Source organism: Betta splendens, chromosome 12 (assembly GCF_900634795.4).
Source record: "Betta splendens chromosome 12, fBetSpl5.4, whole genome shotgun sequence".
Taxonomy (NCBI): Eukaryota; Metazoa; Chordata; class Actinopteri; order Anabantiformes; family Osphronemidae; genus Betta; species Betta splendens.
Genome location: NC_040892.2, coordinates 8,693,564 through 8,718,523, shown reverse-complemented (window position 1 = coordinate 8,718,523; position 24,960 = coordinate 8,693,564). Strand labels below are relative to the sequence as shown.

At 41.6% G+C, this 24,960-nt stretch overlaps 1 protein-coding gene across 7 annotated transcripts in view; it reads right to left on the bottom strand.

Annotated features, from left to right (window-relative positions):
- The window catches only part of ppp1r26 (protein phosphatase 1, regulatory subunit 26), a 62,809-nt gene extending 45,804 nt beyond the window's left edge, over positions 1-17,005 (bottom strand). For 4 of the 7 annotated variants that reach the window (XM_029168738.3, XM_029168737.3, XM_029168740.3 and 1 more), the window contains exons 1-2: positions 16,809-17,005; positions 16,226-16,345 (exon numbers count right to left, since the gene is read on the bottom strand). The gene's annotated coding sequence lies outside the window, so the exon portion shown is untranslated. The remainder of the gene's footprint in view (positions 1-16,225; positions 16,346-16,808) is intronic. The other 3 variants (XM_055513171.1, XM_029168741.3, XM_029168744.3) reach the window with 1 other exon arrangement.
- Between the last annotated feature and the right edge of the window lie 7,955 nt (positions 17,006-24,960).

The following is a 24,960-nucleotide window of genomic DNA, read 5'->3' as shown; positions in this document are numbered from 1 at the left end:
TGTCAGCTTGACATGAGGTCGAGATAGTGGGACGTTCATAACATGCTTTCAGAAATAACCTTCACACAAGGTGAAGCTACGCTATTACGCTAATTACTGCCCAAACACTGTCAATTGGGACATTCATTATGTCTCCTACAAGGCAAATGGGGTGCGAGGGGTGAAACGAGATAAACAGAGGTATTAAGGTGCAGCATCTGTAATGAGAAACACCACAACTCAATATCTCTATTACTGTCATAAAGAGAAACAAATCAAAAGGTCTGATAAATGTTTAATATGCCCTGGCAATCGACTACAGTTAAGGTGTTTAGCAAAGGGCCTTGCTGGGACATCCATCAATGACTTTATTAGCAGGGAAAGGGTGATTGAGGATAATGGCAGTGGGGCTGGCACTCGAGGAGTCTGATACGGGCTATTATTACTGAAACTTTATCAGAGAGGTCTTGTCCTAGATTCTATCCTCATATATATTTCTCCTTAATCTATCTTATTAAAATGAAACGGGAATTAATTCCGTGTGAGGAGGGGTGCACAAAAATACTGTATCTAGAGAAAGCGGGCAAGAGGTCTGAAACGAAGAGGTGTAGGAGAATGTATAGTAGATTTTAATGAATTAGGTATTTTAAGAGGAGCCAGAATCAGGGACGAATGGAGAGCAGTGAAAAAAAAAAGTTGAAAAGGGAAAGAGCAGAGAAAATTGCACGTTAAGGAGAGCGGACAAAGAATAGAAGCTTAGAGATGGAGAGGCTGTATGATTTGTTCCAGCTGCACCTGATCGATCCGATCCAGTGGTTTGCTGTCAGGGTGCTGCTGCTGTCTCTAACCCTTGTGGGCTGGATATGTCCATGACTGGGTTTCTGTGCCCTCAACCATTTACTGTGCAAAGACAGTGGCTTTGGACTGCTCCTTTGTTGCTCAAGTCAGATGATTGTAGCAGATTCTGATGCTGTCAGAATTACCTTCAAGGCTTTATGCTGATTATGTTTTTGGTGTGCATATAAAATATATGAGAAACTCGATGGAAGTGGTGGAGCAGGGGCCTCCAAATGTTGTTTACTATCAAAGCTTTCTCAGGCAGAATAAAACGCACTTTGACTTTCATGTACTGTAATTGACCTTACAGCAGCTCCCAGTGGGGTAAGAAGTGTCTGGGCCAGAGGTTTGTACTTGCCAGCTATCGTAAATACATTACTAGAGATTTAGATTTTGCTCAGGAGCTAGCTCTGCAGAAGTAACTGCTCTGCTGCCTTATTGAAGCGAGTGGAGAAAAGAGGCTTTTATATTCTGTCAGTCAGTGTTGTAAGTTGAAAATGAAATATACTGTACAGGAAGTGATGACTCATCAAATGTTTAATGGATGGATTGTGTTGTGGACTGTCAATAGAAATGAAATGTAGTTTCTCATCCACTGGTAAAACATGTCTTCAGACCATTGTTTTCAAATTGAATAAATTTAACTGTGAGGTTTTTATGTTTACAGTAGTTTTCTGCACTATTAACAATCCGCAAAAATCAATTTCAATACACTAAATAATTAAAGCCAACTAATTCATCAGCTAAAAAAAGCAGGTATTTCATTTTGGAGATTTATCATTATTACAATAACATAATGTGGCCATCGAAGGCTTGATACCCACACACAATTGAGTCCCAAAAGGCCAGTGCGTGTGCTGAAAGGAGGGCAGCAGATTTGGGCTTGATATACTGAATAAATGATTTTCTGTACCTCAACTTGTCAAGAGAATAAGATTTCCGAGGAGTAACAGGAACTAGCTGATGCAAAGACGTCTGCACTTTTCTGAAAATGAGGATATTCAGTCATTCAGAACCAAACTTCCACATGTACCACTTTTGATTCCCAGCGGCCAGCAACACATTTTTCATCCACTGTGTCCCAGCTGCAACGAAAATATGATACATGGGATTTGAAGACTTATTGGGGTTTTGCCATGAAGAGGTTTTTTGGAATTACTGTAGATTTGTGCTGATCACATTACTTGCTTATCCTATTATTGCATTTCTTGAGTTCATCCACTGTATATTTATGAATAACAGTCCATCTTAACCTCTTGACCCAGTCAACGTGCAGCCCTCGAGCAGGAGAGGCTGCATTGAGAGGAAGGCAAAAGCCAGGTCAGGGGATGAGCTACAGCTGGATGATTGCCCATGGAGCTCTCTGCATCGATCAGACAACTGCTATAATAGGCTTTAGAAAACTGGCTGCTAGCAATGGAGGGTGTGGTAAAAAGCTTAACACATAGGATGGATAGGAAGTACTGACAGGATCCCCCTGTCTGACCATTCAAAGGTAAACAAAAAATGATTGACATGTACTTGATTTCTTTCAACAGAAGAGGAGCTTTGGGATTCAGTGTGTTGCACAAGGACACTTGCACCTGTGGAAACGAGGAGTCTGAGTTGAAGTGCCAATCCTAAGACAGCCATCAAATCCATCTATTAATACATACTTAATGTTACGTACCTTACATAGAAACAAAAATAAATGACCGCAAACAGAAATTTAAATGATAAAATATGATTTAAAGTCTGTACACCTCGTCGTGTATGTATCTCTAATGAGTTAGACTTCTATTTTGGTCCTCTCAACATAGACATGCCATATGGGAGAACCAGACAATTTTATTCAGTGCTTCTCTGATTGGTCCGGACTGAACGTAGATTGTCTTGCATTCATGCAGATCACAACCATCTGAGTGGTGGATGTGTTTGTGCCTTCGACTGCATTGTGGGGCTTGGTTGCTAATGCCTGGCGGAGATCTCAGATAGATTGAAACTAATTAAATTTGCTGGGAGCTATCAGTGCATGGTGTGGATTTTTGTTTGCAATAAAACATCCTCATTTCTGAAAGACATCTGTTTTAGTCAGACAGGTCAAACAAATATTGAGATATACACCTATGAAAACATGAAGAACTTCTTCTTAAAGCCGTACTGGCTTTTGAACTTAGCGGGCAAAAGAATATTTGAATAAGCCATTAATAAATTATTAATTAATTTCAATGGTTAACTGAGGTTAGCAACATATATAGATAACGAAACATTTCCATTAATACTCAGTCTTAGGATCTAATGGTTGAATATGCATCATATTATATATTTGATTTTTTTTAACACTACACTATCAACATCATATAGTGCAAACATGTTAAGCAAAAATAATACAAAAAGATTTTCTTTATGTTCCTCTGGGAAACTGTACAACAACAATAAGATGTATAAAATGACAAGGGCAATATATTCAAATATAGTTTTCAAGCAGAGACTGATTTATAAGTTCATTATGAAAGGCTATGTTTCACATCCATCTTTGTTGTTTCAGTATTCATGAACCGTTGTTCCCCTTGTGCACTTTCAATCAGGGCTTGCTGCTTCAGTTTGGGGCTTGTCGTGATGTTTACAAATGGCGGCATAGGGGGAAAGAAGATGAAGACGAACAACGGAGGAAAAAAAAAAAAAAAAAAAGAGAGTGACAGGACGAGACAGATGTAAAAAACGGAAAGGTGGAGGAACTAAGAGGTCTAGATCAAAACATAAATGATCAGAAACAATACAAAAAAACGATCTAGTAACGAATTGTTGCCAAATTCCCAAGAAACACAAAATAAAAGCAAGTGAAAATAAATAAAAATGTTTAATGTAAAGAGACTGCGAATGGCTGGCAGACATTGCTTGAATTGTTGTGTATATTCTAGGAAGAATCATTATTTTGCATTTAGAGGAAACTAATGGGTAATTGCTCATTCACAAATGGACCCTGCCAATTCACATACTCGGAGCAGGATGGAAAAGAGGCTTTCATTTGCTTCAGTGCTTTTACACTGGCCATCTGCATGCACAAGGAAGGAGAAAAGAGCAAGAAATAAAGCAACGTATCCCATTACGGGGGAACAAATTCGCATTTACATTATTTCCATCCCTCTCACTTGCTAATGCAGTGTCAAAACACAAAATTTTCTGATCACAGCAGTTTGCTGTGTGATTAAATATGAAACCCGATTAGATGCTGTGGAGAAAATAATGCTGGTAAATGCAAACCTACACGCTCAGACAACACGTGCAGACGCGTGTATACATCGGCACCATTTTCACCATACTGTATGTCGTCTTTAATGAGCCCAAAATCTGGAGGAGATCGTGGACCAACTGGAAACTTGTACGTCTCTGCGTGTGTGTGTGTGTGTGGGTGTGTGTGTGTGTGTGTGTGGCTTGGGGATTCGGCTGAGGACGGCCGCACTACACTCAGTTTCTGCCTCTGTGTTTAGAAATTCCAAGGATGGTGAAAACTATCTTGCAAGTCTAAAGTAAAGTTAATGATCTGTGACCAAAACTAGCTGACTGTGCTTGTTGTGTAGCTGCGACCAACATTAGCAAGTCAGCTAAGAACAAACAACTTTGGAATTTCTGTTCATCTGAGCACATAAACATCAGCAACATATTAAAGAGCGATGGGCTTCAGTAAGTCTGCTACAAACCAAAACCCTTTCAAAACTTATAACTAGAGTATATATTCTGTTTTTTTCACATACACTGAACGTTTAAAAAAATGCACAAACATTCAGATATCTTTGTACTTAAACGCCCTTCTGCCCTCCAGTTCCACTCTGACCAGCCTTGCACCAGCTCTGAAAGCTCTGACTCCAGGCATTACTGAAGCTGGAGATAATGGCCCAGCTTCATGCAGCTGCTCAGCACCGTGATCTTACACCACGCCGCCGGCTTCTGTGGACTGAGGAAACGCCGTCTACTTGTACACGCGGACAGCTTGCCTTCTTCGCCGACACAAAATCTGAATCCATTTTCAAACACACACATTTTTTCGCCTGGCTGTGTGCTACAGCACGTCTCCTCCGAACACGACTTGTCGTGTAGGCCAGCAGGTGGTCGCTGTTATGGCAAGGTCCACTGAGGACTAATGAACAGTGGCAGACTGGCACCTCCAGATGGAAGTGACATCTAACAGTCCTTGCATTTATCGTGTTCCCATCTTTTTGAATCGTAGCCTCCGTATATAAATAGTAGTATTAGAGCTGCTTATTTAAAAACAGTTGCTGTGACTGGAAGGTTGTTGGAAGCTATGAGGTTAAATCCTTATATTGTAGATAAATACATGTATAGTGTCTGTGACTGAGGCAAGAATTCAGTCTAATATTAAATCAAAGTGGCATTAAAGCATTCTCCACCTAGGGACCACCAATTAAACCTAGATCACGATCAGGGCATAGGTGAACTAGGCGGTCGCCTAGAGCGCCACCTGCTGGAGGGGGTGCTACTCCAAGCCTTCAGAAAAAAAAATGAAAACAGAAAAATAATAAATAATAATAAATGTTTGCCGTGCATGTGTGCAAGGGCGGGGGGAAAAAAATCATAATCTAGCCTAGGGCACCAACACGGCTGGGGCCGGCACTGATCATGATCGATCTCAGATAAACCCTTGTTTATCTGAGCACAAAATGTAATTCTGATCCCACCCTAATGACAGCATACGCTGAGGCAAAGCAAAAATAGCCACAGCATTTATTCAGGTCACAGCTACTTTAGCTTCTTTTACCTGTGTGGCCAGAACACGCTAAAAAAAAATGATGCTTGCGCCGACACCAGTCCTAGTTTTTTTTAATTTTCCTCCCACATCTAAGGTGATGAGAAGGGGCTTCATGTTAATTACTAAGCATGGGGCTTTAAAGGTTGGCCAAGAAGAGAGAGGCCTTCATCCTCAAAGCCAGCTGGAACCTTGGAGTGAGATCAAACGCTTACTGGTTGCAGACAGCAGACCATGGCCTCGGCTTGCCAGGATTAAGTCTTTCCCAAATACATGTAAACATGCAAAATGTGTTAGTGTTTGTCTAGTGCGCATACATACTTGTGTACTCACTCAGCTGAGCAGGACCATTTGACAGCTCAGTGAATATCCTACAATCATCTTTTGAGATATAATATTCACTTTCATCAGAGGGAGCGTGTTGTGCTCAAATGCTGCTGTATCCCTATGGCATGTCTGTGTGTTTGCACAGACATGCGTGAGTTGTTTTGGAGGCTGTGTGTGCTTGAGAGCTGCAGCCCTGTTTGATCAGAGTCCAAGGTTGGGGGCTTCGCGGCTCCCGCGTCCCCGCTCCCTTTTATTCATGGATGGCACAAGCTGACAGATGGATTACAGGTTTCTGACAGCAAAGCCTAATGACTGACCTCAATCATAAGACACCAGTTGGGTGTTGGAGCCTTTAACAACACGAACTTCCTCACCATCAGCAGTTCGTGGCAATCAATATATTTTGTTGTGGCTAAAAGAATTAGAACAAAGACAGCCCGGCAGGTGTGTCTGAGGTGAAGGGCACAGATTTAGACACAAACGTAGCTGGTGCTCCTTTTATGAGCCACAAAAACTTTAAATTGCTTAACTGTCACATGTGACAAGATCTGGGTAATAGTTTCCCTAGTTTCTCTAGCTTTGTCAATAATGTATGAAGACAAAAATCGATCCTACTACCAATTATTACCACATAGCCACAGCTTGATTTAACCTTGGTCACATCATCCTTTATTAAACCGACCACGGCTGCTGTGTTTTAGTGCATATAATAACTGCAGCTTTTACAGTCTCAAATAACAAACCGTGTATTCACAGTACTCCGCTGAGGGTAATGTTTTCCAAAGACACCAGCTGCAAAAGAAAATTATAGATTATGCATTTCTGGACCCTTCATAATAAAGAATTTGCATCCTGGGATAATTACAGTATAACGGTGACATGTATGTGATGGAATACTACTATTACTAACTACTATTAAAAACAAGCAGCCGGTGGAACATGCATCCTCCACACATTGCACACAGGCAGCTGGTGGATTCAAGCCAGACCTTTCTAGCTGCAAGGTGACAGAAGTAATACATAAAAACTATAACACAAGATAACAGAAGGCTTTGTGTCAGCATCACGTCGTTGCCCTCGTGGCTTCTTTCCCTTGTAGTTATGCTTCATCGTCTTTCATCTCTAACCTCTCTCCATTCTCTGCCACCCTCAACCAGTAGTTCTATAAGGTCCTAACCTTCCTACACATATTGTTTCAGGGGGATTTTTTTTTACATCTGGTCAGTAGCTTAATAGCTCATCTACTTACTGAAGTGCTTAGTTACATACAGTAGCTGGCAGGCGCTCCACATACATTAACACAGCCTGTTTAACACCAGCTGCTATGAAGCTGGTACAAGGTGACCCTGCAGAGACAGGCCCTTGTCACCCGTCTTCATCTTCAGACTTCATGGAAGTAATGTAGCGACCAGGGTTGCAGGGAAAAAAACACAATGGCCTTATCTCACCAATTCCAGCTCCTCTTATACAGTACGTTGCCGACTAAACCAAATGACGCTGTCAGAGGAAGGAGGAAATTTAAGCACCTGTGGGGTGAAGACCAGGTGTCTCTTCCATCATCCTCTCTTCCTTGTCCACTGCTTAACTGCTAATTTTCTCTCTGTTCCACTTTCCTGTATGTGGTTACTGTCAACAAAACTGAGCTGCAATGATACAGTACGTACCCTTAAACATAGCAAAGCAAGTAAACAGCATATATTATTTCAACTGTGGTCCGTGGGGAAGGAGGGGATAAGAAATGTTTGAGATAACATCCTTAGCCCTTTACTGACTGGATTTAATCTCCAGCCCATAACTTTGCTCTCTGCTTCACTGTCTGTGTCAGACGAAGCAAAGTGTAGAAGGAAAGACCAAAGTGTGAGTAGCTGTGAGAAGCTTCAGTAAATGACATAGAAAAAGCACTGCAGAGTGCTACTGCAACACTTTGAGGGCGATATCGAGAATGTGGGAGTATCAAAGCTAGATTAAAGGCAATGGGAGTAATAAAGAAAAGAACAGGGAGGAAAGAAAGGCCACGAAATAATAAGGCCTTAAGCTTCTTTTTCGTAATTGCCTTCTTTGTATTCTCATTCAGATCTGTTTGTGCAAGAACAATATATATTTGTGTCCATGATTCTGCATCTGGACGCTGTGTTATGTTCCTTCATGAACATGCAAACGTAGGCCTGTATGTGATAGATGATGAATCATAATCTACTTACACATCAACGTCTTTCAAACATTATATTCTAGAAGACAAATGTGTTTTTTTCTTTCACTACGCACAAATCCCTCCAACAAAGCACCATTAAAATGTGGATTAAGGTTTTAAAGAAGAATATAAAGACAGATTAGCGTTTATGGTTTGTGCACAGAAGAAATAAAAGGTAATACAGATTATATTGCATTCACTGGAAAATTTGAGTTTTATTGCATTTCATGAGCATGTGCTATATTTTAGTCCCCTTTATACATGCATAATTCATACTCTGTCCAAAAAGTGGAAAAATAAATTATTAGGCCTATGCGTCATCTCTGCCAGACAGCATCCATCTGTCCTTCAATGGATAATATTACATTATTGAGTGTGTGTTAGTGTAGGATGGTGTGTCTGTATTTGTGCAAGAGGGAGCGAAGAAGAGCAAAAGACAGGAAAGCCATGAGGGAACACGCTGCCAGTGAGCATGCACAGCTTGAGTATATTTTTTTACAAGCTTCCCTTAACGGGGAGGATAGTCTGGATGCTGCTGGGTGCAAGGCGTGTCATTAAAAGTTTTGCAGGCACACTGGATACCTGTCAGAGACCATGCCAATTAGTGCCACTTTAGGTGTCAGTCTGGTAGGCAAGAGAGATGAAAAGCAAGGAGACCGGGAGAAGCACCCAAAGAGCCCTGCTCGCTGTGGCTTGCTGCTCAGCTGAGCATGCTCCATATTATTTTATGCAGATTTATGTACACATATACATCGTTTAGCATTCTGCATGCAAACTCTGGCCTGCAGGTTTGCAGTGTTAATGTTACTCTGCCTATGAGCTTAACTGTAGATGCTATAGAGGGTGGGGCAATCGTTTTGTTTTCACCAATGAGCAGCTTTGGAATCGCTCTAGACAACTCTGTTGGCTGCAACAGAGCATCAGTCTTACAGAGACTGACACTAAGGTTTTACCACAAACCTTAGATAGAAAATCAGACAGAAGAGGGTTGCTTTGTAAACGTTCTGGGAGTTAAAATGATGCACATTTAAGACACTCACTACTCTTCATCATCACTGTTGAACCAAGCAGGTGGTCTGAATCACCTCACTGTGCTGGATTTGACTGACGAGTTTCATCTCACTTCTGTTTTACTGAAGTACAAGTGTCCTCCATTAACCTGTTCAAGGCGCAATGCTAATTACTGTACTTAGTCATAATAAGGCCTATTTGTTTGGTATTTCATTACAGAATAAGGGCAAACTAAACAAGCTGCTGAAGCTGCATTTGAACAAATACTGTACATATGGTCCCCTCTGACCAGTTGTTATTACCCAAAAATTGCAATGATAGAGGGAGATGGCACTATTATAAATATATGTTAATATTTTAATAATATACAGTATATGGGCATTTTGTTGTTATCATTTATTTAACAACTAAAATCACAACAAATTACAGTTGCAACAACTAATACAGCCCCAAAGAAAAAAAAACTCTCAATTTAACTATTTGAGCATCCAATCTTGACAAAAGAGCGTGGGAGAGAAAAATGATACAGTAGATGAACTAGGGATGTGTACGAGGGACATGACAACAATTCATTTAACAAGAGAAAAAGGCTTGAGTGAATGAGCGTCATTTTCAGCTGATGCAGATTTGTTTAGGTCAGGTTTTAGTTCATCTTCAATGTGCATTTCTTTACTTCCATGCATTTACCTAGCATCTTGTCATCCGCATTGTCAGTGCAATAATAACACGTTATTACCCTAGTTAATATCTTGATATTACCAACCTCTTTTGAGGAAATGATCCTTGTGATTCCAACAGACAAATATGAATGATGGCGTTACTGGGATCAATTCAACAGTCTTTGGCTCTTATAGTCACAGTCTTTGTTCCACAGACTGCTTTAGCTTATTTGTACAGCACCACTTTTGATGTGATACAAGACAAAATGGAATAGCATGTTCTCATTTTTAAGACTGCCTTTCAGCTGTCTACTTCTATTTAAAAACTTTAGCTCTTCAATAGATTGTGACAGTATAGCAATTGAAAAAAAACACAAGGTTCCCCATTGTTTCATGTTCAGTTTTGTTTGAATGCGTATTATAGAGTTTTTTCTTTTAAACTGGTTCACAACTTTATCATATAGAGGCACTGAGGGAGACAGCACACGGATTCACTTATCAGTGAGGGCCTACAGTGAACAGAACACCTTGTAAGTTTATCTGCAGTGTGTTTGTGCATTTTATGTGGTCTATATACAGCATGCGTCAACACTGGAGCCTCCCCTGAAGCTAAATCCTGTATGCTCTAATGACAGCTTTGTGACGAATAATAATTCTCCTTTTCTACCTCCTGTCACTGAAAGTTTTTTTCCTATTTTAATCAAAGACTTTCTCTGTCTGATGTTCATTATACTAATACTATTGTTATGCCATGCTTGGCAAATTCTCTATTTAATTAGCGGTTTTGGTCTCGGTGGAGGTAGTGAGAAGAGAGCAGTCTATAAATGGGAATGGAAGTGTTTTTCATGCAGTGCTTGAGAAAAAGCTGCCCTGCACACTCTAGAAGTGTCGTGTACGTATTAGATTCAGGAGATTTAGTTATGTATTTGAATGCCAATGAAAAGTAACATCAATGATTGTCAATGATCATTTTCTAGAATATTTTCATGCAGAATCTGTTGTGCCACAAACACCCAGTCACTAAAGCTTCCTTGACCTTTTAAACTCATGAAGTCATGTTGCAGTAATGATGAACCAGATCATGCTCAGTGACACTAAAGTCAACTCCTTTTAGACACACGGATGGCGTTCACTGGGTGGTGTGTGCTTGGATCAGTGGAAAAGACCTGGACCTCTATTTAAAAATGACACTGAATTATACATAACAGCGAGTCCATTACCATAAATATCACTGCAAGTAATTATCTTCAGGCTACTAAAGAAGGAATTTACATTTTCAGAAAATCTGCAGTCGATGCCATATTAAGGAAATTATTAGTCAAGAAAATGAACTAGGATGTAAATATGAAATGGAAATTGACAACATCCTTCATGAGACCGCTGGAATAATGTTTTATGCTTCTTTACATATTAAAGGAAGCGAAAATGAATAAAAAAAAGGGCTTTGCAAATGACATTGACTAAGTAAGATACTAAAGCCACCATATATTTGGTATCACAGAAAGCTTGAACTTTTGCCACAAATACTTTGATCAATGTTTGAAGCAATATACTGTAACAAAAAATATGTATTAAAAATACATTTAAAAATTTATTTAAAAAAATCAATTATTCATTTTCCCAGTCACACGTACACCTGCAAAAATAAAGTCAGGTATGCCGTCGTCTAGGAGAGTCACTGCCAGTAAATATGCAAAGCTCAATAGCTCAAATGACAATAAATGACAGTAGCTGTGGTTTTGTGAATATCCATTCTTGCAGAGGTTCACAGGAACTCACACAGCAGACCTCAACAATAGAAGCTAGAGCCACAGTCTGGTTGTCTGAGCTGGAAGCACAGGAGAAGCTACTGTGGGCCAAGCTGTGAGCTTCTCAGCTGAGCAAAAACTCTACCACACTTCAAGCTACAAAATCCTAGCCTCTAGTTTTATATTTAATGCACCAGCTAAGGTGAGGCATCGATTTTTAATTCTAGCTCTCAGCAAGAAACTAACTTCATATTTCCAAGCGTCTGAAGTAACTCAAACCTTTAAAACAAATCCTAAACCTTGGATTTTAAAGACACCAGCAGAGACTGACTGAAGGAAGTGTGCAAAACACAATCTTGTGCTGATACTAAATACTATAACAACACACAGGCAGAGTGGCGCTACAGACATAATGGCACTAATATGGCATTCAGCTGCAGACATAAGCCAATTATGAAACTAGTTTACCATGTTATTGAGGCAGTTCGCTGAGGGCTGTGATGGCAGGGAGCACCTCTGCTGCTCAACTGAGCTTTGTTACAGAGGCTCTGTCTGCAGCTGGAGAGTGGGCGATGAATCCAGGGTCAACTGGGCATTTAGGGTCAACAGTTACTTCTTTTCTAGTTTATATTGCTTTTACTATTGATGTGGGCTTTAAAATGCCAAACAAAAGATTGTACCTAGCTCGTTATTTGGGATTGAAACATATTTAGTTTTTAATATACACTACAGCAGTGTGGGCTGTAATGAGTCATTTGTATGCACAGGTAAACAAAGTAATTTTCTTTTGTCAATTACTTTCAGTGAGAAGCACCTGTTAGAACAGCCATGCAGTCCAAAGCTGGCATTTGTCTTGCTCATTTCAATTTGTAAGTGACATTTATTTCAACTCAGAAACAAGAGGGCTGACATTCAAAACCCAAACTTTTGTCTTAATAGACAAAAAAAGAAAAGAATAACGACTGAACTAATACACAGCCACACTGTATCATATACACTATACTATACAGTATATTGCTTTGTTTTTTGTTACTTGAACCTCATGTGTGCTGCTGATTCTATAAACTTAGACGCAGTCTGTGCCATCTACTGTCAGATAAATAAAACTGAGTGTATTTTATTCACTGTGACAGAATGAATTGCGGACCAGGAGGAGGGATTAAGTTGATCCCCGCCAACAAGAAAATGTAATGATCACGGGCACGGAAATAAAATTCAGAGCAGAAATCTCTGTCCCCATAGGCACGGGCGTCGACATACACACAGGCACACCACAGTGTAGCGGCTGTTATTGGTTACAACCATCACGAAGCGCCACGCGCCCAAAGCTAGATTTGCTGAGCCCTAAAAGGAACAGCGTCCTGCAAATAGAAGCCATTTTGCCGCTGCCTGCTGCTCATCTTTGCTCTTTCTGCTCATTCGCTCTCCGACACTGTAGCCCTAATAACCTCTCGGATGCTATGTAACAGCTCCTCCCGTGAGGAATGGCAGCGGTTTGGCTCGTGTGCGTGGGGGTAGAGAGGCGGGGGATGTGTGTAGAGCTGAGATGCACATGTGATACGAGTACTACAAAAGGTTTCTCCACGCTGATGAAGTTACCTGCAGAATTATTTCATCATTCATCATTTGAGCCCATGCACCGCACTCATGGCATCAAATCCAATGTACAATACCATTAGTTATCTTTACTGAATAACAGTTTTTGTAAGGCATTATCATTTTTAGTTGCACATTGATCATGATGATGCCACAAAAACACTCCAACTAATGCACACACTTCCACTTCTGACTTCAAAGAGAGCAGCTTCACACCCTCTGCAGCCTCTCAATAATGGACCGGGGCCCCTTAAGTGATCTCTAATGGAAGCTCCTAAGGGAGGAGGCACTCATTCATATTCCATGTTTCATCCCGCAATAGCACCAATCCAGCAAATGGGTCAAATAAAATGGCACTACACGCAGGCATTTGACTCTCCAGGGATTCGCCCTGGCCAAAGGGGATGAGGCTGCTCGTAATCCAGATTAAATTGGGATTTTTTCCCCCACTTTCCTAATCTGCTTTAAACCAGCAGCGTGTGGCACAAGAACATGCCAGGGCATATGTGATATTGTTAACCACTAAAGTTTATGCATCATGCCCAGACAGGCTGAAAAAAAAATGTGAATAGTTTGACATTTGGAAATACGTTTCAGTCGTACCTCATGTTCATTCATAGGCAGTGGCGCTGCCAACTCGAATCCATTCATCTGGCTGACTCAAAGAGCGCTCCACAATTTGTGTATTATGCAAATACAACCTACACTGTATTTTCTGATGAAATTAATCAACATTACTAGGGTGTAGTTAAAGAAACTCATTGAGAATTATGATACATCGGAATGAGGATTCAGCAGAAAACAATATCCTGGCTAATTAGACACCTGCAAACAGGCCCTCAACGTTGGGACCCCCTCTATTAACCAGTAAAGCAGCTCAAACCTAAAGCTTCATTATAGGAAAAATCACAGCGGCGGTTAGGACAACATGAATACTGTCACCACTGTCGCTGGAATACAAAACACAAAAGAGGGAGACAGAGAGTGCATCAAAAATTGATGCGCTTTACAACAACAACTGCTGTGCGTCGTTTATGAAATATTCACAGAGACACACAGGGAAGCGGGGATATGTTGTGGATGTCATGGTCTGGGTGCTCCATATTTTACAGTATAAGTGCTGAGCTGTGGAACGGAGCATGAACACAGAGCTCCTGGAGGAGGGCGTGGAAAATCCTCTTATAACGCACTAAACGTCTGCCGCAAGAGCAGAGCAGCAGGAGCCACATGAACAGTAAAGTCTCAGAGGTCATTTAGGCATTTCAACTGTGCTGGCATTTCATCTGCACTTTCATGTGGACTTGGCCGATGACAGTGTCGTAACAGCACCGCCAGAACACTGAGAGAATAAATTAGGTTTCTGTTGTCAACCCCTATGCCTCGTCTCTGCTCTGGAGAAGGGAGACTCAGGAGTGAGGAGGAGAGAAGATCAAAGTGCATCAGGACCTTGCAGTAAAAGCTTTTCTGTCCAAGCCCCCCCTCCATCCGTCTATTTTAGGATTCCAGCCTTCTTCCCCTTCCCCACCCACCTATCCACTCCCTCCCCAACTCGGGTATTCTGTCTTTCTCTCCCTCTGCTCTCCTCCATTTCCACCCCTGCAAGTGTGTTTTGGGACCCGCTAATTCAAAGACCACGCGGCACCTCATATCTGCAATCATTTGGGCTTACCCGAACTCCCTTAGCCTGCCGACACATCCCAAGTTCAAAGAAGACAAAAGGAAAAGTGACTGTGGGAAGAGTCAGCCCCATCCCCTTCAACTCCCATAAATCTTTTAATCATGACACTGAAAGAAACTGTTTTTTTTCCCTTCCAACTCCCTTGATGTGCCTGTATGTTCTGTTCTCCTTCTTCCCTCTCTTGTATTTAACATCCTCCTTGCTCTCCCAATAGTCGACCCTTCTTCCTCATTTCCTCTCCATCTGACAGCACTTTGCCTTCCTGTCTTCTCTGGCTCTCCAGCACATCATTGCCTGACTACAGTAGCCTAAATGAGTCCACCGCCAAGCTCTGTAATTTATTCAATAACTAAAAGAAGGATCCCTAAATCTTGAACCCTCCCCCCTTGTAATTCCAAAATTAGACTTTTATGCTGGCAATGAATAATATATACGCAATCAATTTTGATATCACTCAGTCACTCACTCAGCTTTAACTCAAGATGAGTTTCTTCTACAGAAAATCTTTTCCTGCTGCATAGACTGCTGCAGGGAAAGATTTGGGTTTCAGCATGGAGGCACATTGATATAGGAGTGCTCTTGATAGGGGTGACATTTGATTAGAATTCCAGGCTTCACTGCGGAACTCACTGTAAAATACGTAAAATTAAGCCCTTTAGGGAAGATACCACATTGATTGTATTGTTGTAAATAAATGTCACTTACAAATTGAATTGTAAGATTTGTAAAACACTATAGTAAAATACTGTATGATTAAGTATTAAATATCTGATGTCTCCATTTACTTATTCATGTTGGCTGCTACAAAAGTAGTTGTAATGAGAGGACCATAATAATAGAAGAGATGTTGCATGAGCTGACAGGTCACAGGCTTATAATCTCTTACAATTTTCAGGTTTCAAGCCTGCATAGTTTACAGTAAATGAGTAGTCTCTGGCTTTATACTCAGCCAAGAACAATATGTTTTCTGTTAGATAATAGATAACTAGTACTGCAGAAAAGAATCAGACATCTAAGTCTGTACCAACAAATGTATCACATCAATATGCCATGAAGCACAGCACCATTAAACCCTGAGGTCGCATTATTTTATATTTTATCTGTCACTGAACAAAATTTTGTTACCCATGATGGAATAATTTGAAGGATAGAACAATAAGGATGATGTATTATAAGCTGTAACTCAAACATGTGTGGGCAAGTGCGTATTAATCACCATTTTTAATTTTATCCTTGATCTCAAATGCGTGACCTTGATGTCTAGCTGGCTGTGCTTTAAAAGGCATAAGGTTCTGGGGCATCAGGGTCACGCAGGCATAGAGTCTATAAAAAATAAAACAGCCCTAACCTCCAGACTAACCAGCGCATTTCACTATCAAGGTACGATCCAGACGGAGATCCAGTGGGCGGGAATGCGTCTGTGAGTTGCTGTGTGTGGGTAAAGTTCAGTCTTACCACACTCCAAGTAATTAGGCACCAAGTTGTGTCCCGTGGGCCGGACCTCACCATCCAAAGCTTCTAAAACCTCCGCTGAGCCTCACTCATCCTCTGTAAATTCTGCATCTGATGTGGAGTCTCAGGTCAGGTGTTTCAAGTGGGGGTTAAAAGACCAATACATTAGGTCAAAATGATATTACACACATGCTTTATACTGCACAGTACTAACACTGCAGCTGTACAATTATGCTTAATTAGCTATTTCTTTCGAATTGTTGTTGTTCAGCTCATCTAGTATATACAGTCTTACCAAACACTTTTATCAAAGCAACCAAATTACTGTACACAAGAATATGTAGATGCTGTAATAGCATGTTGGCTAACGTGTGGTTACAAAACGTCCTAAAGTGCCATTAAATGACAAGTTACGTGCAGTTAAGCTGGTTTACTCAAACAATAACACAGAATTTAAGCAGTACGGCCTTCAGCTATTTAGCGTCTTAGCTAGCTAGCGTCTACTATGCTAACTTAGCACAAGTCAATGGCATTTACTATATAACAAGTTAGCACAGAGGCTAACAGCGTTAAACCTAAGACTTACCAACCGAGAGGTCGCCAAGCTCTATACTAGAACCTCACTGGCGAGTGTTCTGTGTGCATCGACACTGATATTTTAGGCGTTAAAAACACAATCAGCCACATAAAACAAACAATTATGTGACTAACTAGCCGAAGACTTTGCCCTGAAAAGGTCTCTAGTTACTGTGACCTTTCACCTTGACCCTCGTGAACAAACACCACAAATATTATTGTTGCTATGGCTCTTACAGTATTAATAACAATACAGTATTAACAATGAAAATAATGATAAATAATCAAATATTAGTTTCATTAAAGTATTTAATTGTTTAATAGTTTACATTTTTTATGGTAGAAAGATAAGAAAGAGAAAAACATTGTGTAGCTTTTTTACTTTTGTGAGAGGTAGAGGAAAAGCCAAAGCAGGGAGCTACATCTTCCTTTTTAATCCTTGGTCCAACAGCTGTTTTTTTATCCTGACTTCAATCCAACACAGTTCCCATCAGAGGTTGATATAAGCCAGTACAAACTCTTAGTACAGAGTGACCTGCTCACATATTATATATTTTACCAAAGCACAATATACCAAGATAATTGTTGTTATATTATATAATAATAATAATAATAATAATAATAATAATAATAATAATAATAATAATAATAATAATAATAATAATATAAATCATATTATTATTATTTAATACATACTGTATATTCAGCCATAATGAGCATTTTGTTTTTCTCTGTCCCAGTGACACTTGTAATTCAAGAGCTTTATTTGTACAAACATTTGTATAAATTCACAGAAGGAACATTTTTTGAAGTCTGAAAGTCAGTTTGATTGCGTTTTGCTTCTTTTGTTGGGGTCATCTCCATGGACAAACGCACGTAGCTGCTATTTCAGATTATTAAGTCTCTAAATGAAAAGCTCTCTCTAAGTTTTCTCCTTCTTACGCAACCACTGTATGCGTGTTTTTTGGTTATTTCTGTTTTCTTTAAGTAAGGAATGCCTTAATTGGCCCCTCACTGAGTAAGCAAGCTTTTATTTGCTACTACTGCACCATTCCGTGTTGTGGGCTTGTGGTTCGGAGATCATGCCGCACATCCCCAGCTGAGTTTATGAAAGTCACAGTGTTTGTGTGCTCATGTAGGTGGACAGCTGTGTTGCTTTGTGAGGGCACATGAAAACTCACATTTAGTCACCCGCAGCATGCCAGCGATGACATTTTGAAGGCAGCTGAGATGTGGCAGCACATTAATGGCGTGGTAACAAATTCGAGCACTGGTTTATGCTACAGTACATTCATGTACTCGGATTTGTTTTTTATAAAAAAAAAATATATGCAGCATATGAATATTTGGTGTTACTTAGCTACAGTGAAGAAAGACAAGAATTGATTCTCCCTGGTGGCTCTGTGCTTATATAATATTGTGATGAGCTGTTAATTGCATTACTATCTAACCGCTGACTCATTTGCAACTGAATTGTTGTACTGTTGCAAACACCGGCTAATTGCGAACCCAGACCATCGCTGCCAAATTTGCGCTTTTATTTGCCAAAAGTTGAGTATCTGGGGCGCACACTTAAACGGACTCAAACTGTCTCCCTCTCGTGTCCAATTGTTGAGTAATGCATCTGCAACAGTCCTGCCAGATTGTAAATTGCTATTTTCCCTGTTTGTGTCGGAAAGGCATGACCACTAGCTTAGTCTTCTGAATAGTTTCCAACCATAGCTTAAGGAGTCCCTGCATGTTTGCAGGCTGTTCCTGCAGTCTCTGTGATGGTAGAAAAAAAGCTCATTCTGTTGTGTAAATTCAAAATAAGATGAAGACACAACAAGTCAACATGGCTGCCTGGAATTAAATTACAAGAACTTCCTTGTTCTTAATATGTGTCCACGTGCACAGGTAAATAACACTCTCATTCATCTTAAAGTGTGGGAACATGATTTACATCTGAATTCAGTTTAAAAAATAAATGTAAACTTAGAGTGCTGCAGTCACAACGTTCAGAACGAGCTACATACTGTAGCAGGTCCAGCTTGATGAAAGTAACTGTTTGGCTGCCTACACAAATAGTCTTTGGCAGATACAACAGTGTTAAACCAAGAGAGTGGATTACACTCAGATGAAAGGTGCTGCACGCGGCTGCAGCCGTCCTGCAGCATCTGTATGGCACAGTGCACCTGCCCCGGTCCTCTTCCAACGCACCTGCAATTTGGTCAGAGATAATTGGCCCCTTTTGTGGGTTTCTTGTCTCATTTTACTTTGAAAACGCACCTAAGGTTATGATTTCCAGACCCTTTTTGTAGCTGCACAGTTCTGCTAATTGGGTTTCAACCAATAGTCATATTCCCTAATGCATAAGCATTTGCGTCTATTATCCATCACGCTGTTCTGGGCTAGAATGGCACACTCCTCCACTAGTAATGCAAATGTTATATGAGACAAATCATCCTGCCATGAAAAGAGAAATGTTGGCCAGAAACCAGGGTGCTAAAGATCACGTTCGAGAGAACTGACATTTGTATGAGCTCGACATTACCATCCCAGCCGTCCAGTCACTGTACAGATACGCACATTCGCACACCTCCCCCAGAACCCAACACTCCATCATATGAGGTGTCGGAAGAGGATCAAGAGATGATGAAACAGCTTCATGTGCTGTATGAGACACCACGCTTTTGATCCGAGCCCCAGCACCCACCTCCTCTCTCTCTCCTGCTGCTTCTCTCCCGTTTCCCAGCTGATGCGAGGAGAAAATGTGCCTCCCTGAAAATGAAACAGAACAAACAAATGAGATTGGGTGTGCTGACCTCACTTTGTAATCCCCCATGAAATATCAGCTGTGATGCAGGCGTAGTGGTGAAGTACATATTCTCCTTGCACCCAGAATAGACCCCCACTGTGATGGTGTGTGGCAACAGAATGTTTTGAAAGAGGAAATAAGGATATTCAGAACTGATGATGTGGGGCTGAAATGTGTGTTCTCTTCAATTAGTGGATGTACATCTGTGTATAGTCTAAATATACATCACTAGTATTTTGTGTTGATACATGCTTGGGAAACTAATTTATGTAAGAACTATGATGACTACAGCTACTTTTATATTTTTCTGGTTTTCTTTTTATTACTTTTTGTATTAGAAAGTAAAATTTACTATATATTAAACAATGTGGGAGCCGAGGGAGTGAACTGACAGACGGGGCCTGTTTTGCTGGGCCCATTGAGTGAACGCTGCATCCAATTGAAACAGAATATTCGTGCATGTTTACAGCACATTATATTATGAATCTGGGCATGTGAAATGGCTCTACTTCACTAAACAGCAAATCTATAGGGCCACTGAGGTAATACATCATGTGATGAATTGGTTTGACACCTGCTGTTTTCACATACTCAGTAGTGCTGCTGAAATCCACTTTGATGTGTTATGTTGGCACATCATACACGTAATGAGGTTTACATGTACATTCAGGGAGAACAGGGAGCTGAGGGGAAAACACGGGATCCGTGCACAGCCCATGATCATGATCCACAGGAAGCAAATAACATAAGCTCCCTGAATGTGAAACCCGTAATCACGGAAAATTAGAAATTAGAAAAGTCTAAATTCATCTTAAAGGGAAATGGTTTGTACTGCATGTCACCTGTGGTGTGGCCAAGTGGGGATCAGGTTAGATAGTTTAAGTACAGTATCCTAAAGGGTCAGTTCAGCGAAATCACAAAACTGTCTTCGGAGAATTCAGTCTAATAGAACATATTGGCAGCGTCTACATCCATTATTCCACCCAATTGTCCTGTTAGAGTTGCTGGAGCCAGACCCAGCTGCCGGTGGGCGAGGACGAGGGTCCACCCTGCACCTGTTGACAGGCTGTCACAGGAGATCTGCTACGCTTCCCAGTGGCATTTGCGCTTGTGCTGTGACAGCCCACGTTGATCAGCTTTGTTCCTCTCATTGCAACAAATCTGACATTTATTACCAAAATGATTTTGAGTAATATCGCTGCACAGCTCCGCTCTGCTGCCAGCCACAGCCTCCGAGATCAGACGGACCATCAGTATTACCGGCCATGTCCAGGGCTCCTTTTCTCTGTGTAAAGAGACACAGACGTCCTATTTCCAAAGAGAAAGCACGACCTTGTCTCGCCATCACTCTCTGTTTGTCTGCCGCTTTGTGTATATATCATTATGCCGTTCCAGGTCTCTGACTCAAAAATCCATACCCTGATGCTACAGCTGACAGCGATATGACTCCACAGAGAGTAAAAGACTAGTGAGGCTTGATTTCCGTCAGAGGGAAGTTTTGCCATTTCTCGTGGCGTCTCTGCGTCTCAGCGAGCAGCGCAGAGTTACAGCAGTTACAAACCCAAGGTGAATTTGAAGAGGAAAACTGTTGAGCTGGCGTCTAATGGGAAGCTGAAATATAGTATGTGTTGCTGATAAAAGAGGAAAGAATGTAACAAAGGCATCTTTGCATATACCTGATTGTAGCAAAAAAATAAAAAATAACATCCTCTGTCCTCTTGGTCCTTCGTTAGCCTTTAAACAGTGTGAAATAGAAAGAGAAAAGGGAGCATCTGTGTCTCCAACTGTGCTAAAACCCATACAGCAGTTTAAAAAAAAAGGTCTGTTCTGTTTCTAAGGGTGTGTTATATTATACAGAAATTTGACTTGTGGGGACAAACGGTTGGATTAGAGGAATTGGCTGCTTTATAATGTTTTGACAGTGCTTTGATACGTCCCCTGGTATTTTAAACCAGATGAGGCCATAACATCTGCCAGTTATCTGCTGGGGCTTTCACATGTTCCATATTAATATGCATCATTCTTACAGATAAAGCTGGTTTCTGGCTCAGGTTCCTCACAGAACAAAACAGAAAGGAGTGGAACTGATTAAAAACACAAAACCAGTCAAATATCACCTGTGGTTGTGAAAGTCTGCACCACTTCATGACTGGAATTGGTGGAAAGTGCTAATGGACGAGCAGAAAAACCTTAATTATGCCAGCTCATTTCCTGCACTTGTCCGTTTGAGGCGTCAATCTTCTGCACTCACCAAAGCTTTCTTCCCCATTAAGTCGTTGTAATTTATGAAGTGCAGTAAGTTCAGCTAAATCTAGTAAGACACAAACTTACCGTATATACGGTAAGTTTGTGCAAGCATTTAGAGCATTGATGGGTCCACATGACGCCAGGCTTGATGCACCAGACCGCCGGTCATTTCCTCCCACTTTGACGCCTCTGTCTTCATCTGTGGTACAAACAGATTAAAGATGTATGAAGAAAAGCAGCCTGGCTTTATAAATTTACAATGTACACGCTTTCCGACATAGTCACAGTCCAGCTCTTCAGAAAAGCACACGTATTAGACAGAAAAAAATACTTTAATGCTGAATTCATGTCATGTCATGTCATGTGGAGAATTTGGCCTTGATTAACAATTTACACATTTAAAGTGCAGCTATGTCAACATCACGAAAAAGAGCCACTCTGTCAAACAGTCGAGAGCTTTTACGCCAGTTTTATTCAGTCTCCACACATAGAATGGAGTTATTAACATAATAACCATGAAAATGCAGGCTCTTCCCCCAGAAAGGACTCAGCAGGGGGCCACCATTTGATCAGCGTGTGTTTATGTTCAAATGACAAAGCACCGCAGTGGCTCCAGGAGCTGAACACACTGTATTTGTGTAGCAGCGCTCAGTCACAGAGCAACAAATCCTGGTAAACAAACACAACTTTTAGATTATGTCCATAAACATGTTGAAGAACATCAACCAAAAGGACACTTAAGACTTTATTGTTGTAACCGAGGCAGCAAAAAGTCTGAAAGCGCTATTAGTGCCATTTCGAAGGAGCTTCCAACAATGCATTTCGGTATTTGATGTGACTGAACATGCAAATGTAGCTCATGTCAGGAGGAAGTTGGACAAAATCAGAAGCTGTTTCTACGGCATGAGGTGAACTGTGAGCAGCGGCGCGGTGCATTTAAACCCGTACGCGCAGCTGTTGGAGATTCTGAATGCTTCGCTCTGGATGACTCCGTACCGCAGCTGTAAAAATCCTCAGTTTGAAAACCTTTCATTGATCAACAGCGCTGCTCAGCTAATTAAAAGCCAGCTCCTGCACCGCGGTTGTCCTCCCGGCGCGGAGGGGTCGGCGGCGGTGGCAGCTCTCGGCCCATGCAGCAGTGGGGGGTGTCCCATAACTCGCCTTAATTAAACATGGATAAAAGTGCACCGGCTGTGAGAGGATGTGGAGGAGCGAGTTGAAAGGCAGCACGTCTTCAGTTGATAATAAAAGTGCCCTGGTCTTTGTCTCGCTAAGTCCTCGTGTGGACAAACTCATCAACGGCTCATTGGGTTCCGGCGCTTGCGTTCCGTTCAGCATCAGGTGGCATGTGCATCGCTTCACGTGGAGAACGGGAATAATCATCTGGAAATCCTCCGCCCAGACCCCCACCCCGATTACTCTCCAGCCCGCAGCCACATACTGAAATCATCGCACCGATGGGACGTTTGGGACCAACCAGACGCAGAGGACAGTTTTTCTTCTCTTGTCTTCCAGACATATTTGCTTTGTGCGAGCCAACCGTGCACGGGCCGGGCGCCAAATCATGCTTCACAGGCCAGTGGAGACCCCCCCCCCCCCCCCCCGCGAGACGAGACGAGTCCCCCCCTCGCAGGGACTCTGGGAGTTCTGCCTCCCCAAAGAGTCCCAGTGGGTTAACAAGGGTGACGTTCACGGCTCTGCTGTGGTAATAAAGGAACACGCTGCCTTTTATTGCTGGCTCAGTACATCACCCTGCTCATACTTGCTATGAATTTGATATGTAATAACTACTTTAACAACTGATCATTCTGTGACATTCATCTGCTTTATTATTAAAAACTCATAACAATGAGTAAGTAATTCTACATTAAAGAATAAAAACAGCCTCTCTGTTGCAAGCGGCTGGTTTCATCATTATCACCACTGGACAGCCAGGGAAGCACTATTAAGCTGTGCTCAATCGTTCAGGAAATTAATTAAAGGCAAAGCTGCGTCTCACTGGGAGAGTACCTGGCACTCAACAGAAGACCAGCGCACAGGAGCTGCTGTTCATAAAACAAAAAAGGGACAGCTTTGTTGTGTGTATCACACACTCAAATGCTGCTGCGAGCACAACCGGTTGTTGTAAATCATACAGCGAATTAGGAAAGCTTTTGATCAAAATGAAGACAGTAAGAAAAGATGTGTACATAGAAAAGTCCCAGTAGAACAGTAGTCAAAGGAAGCAGATAATGTAATGTATTGTATGGAAATGCGAATTAGATCAGGGCAAAGCGTTTCGCGGGGGGAACTGAAGCTGCGTTTGTTTGTAATCTGCTCCCTTTGATCCACGTACGCTCGAGGCTTGTCACAATAAGGTGACTCCGGCGTCGCAGCGTTCGCCGTCGTATCGTTTTATCAGCCATCGAACAAATGAGGCGCGAGGGCCGCTGTCCATCACCAGCGAACGCTGGTTCTTCTCACTTCACAGAAGATGTGAACAAAAATAGAGCAGTTGCTCCGTTCTGTCATCATCGTCTGACTCCGAAACAGGACATGTCCTACTAGAAACAAAAGGCACTTCACTTATTGTATATATTATAGTCAAGCAGCCTCTGACCTCAGACCCAAATATTAGGTCATGGATTGAAAAAAAAATCCAATCAGCTCAATCATCTGCACACAAATCAGGCTCTTAAAAGCCTTTTTTTAAGATTTCTTTTAAACCTGCAGTCAATGATACGCTCCCACACCATCCTTTCCTGCTTCGGCACCGTTTTGGACCCGTGGCAGACTGCACACGATCGCTCCTGCCGGTGCCTTCGCAGGAGGCCGTCGTCCATCGCTCACCGGAGCAGCGCTCGCCTCTTAGGTGTCGCCGGCGCCATCAACAAGCCCCAGGTCCCGTCAGCGGCACCCCGTGACCCCGCGGTTCAGCGACCCGGCGCCACATAAACGCCTCGCCTGCTCCGCTGTTCCTCTGCGACAGGCTGTTTTTTTTATTACATCGGTGGCTTTTCTGAGAAACTAAGATCTGCATTAGAAAAGATTTGCACTATGGGTGTTTATTGCACTAGACTATACATTTTAATGGGACTTTTCCTTCTGGACATGTCAGCTGTTTCATGTTGAGTATATC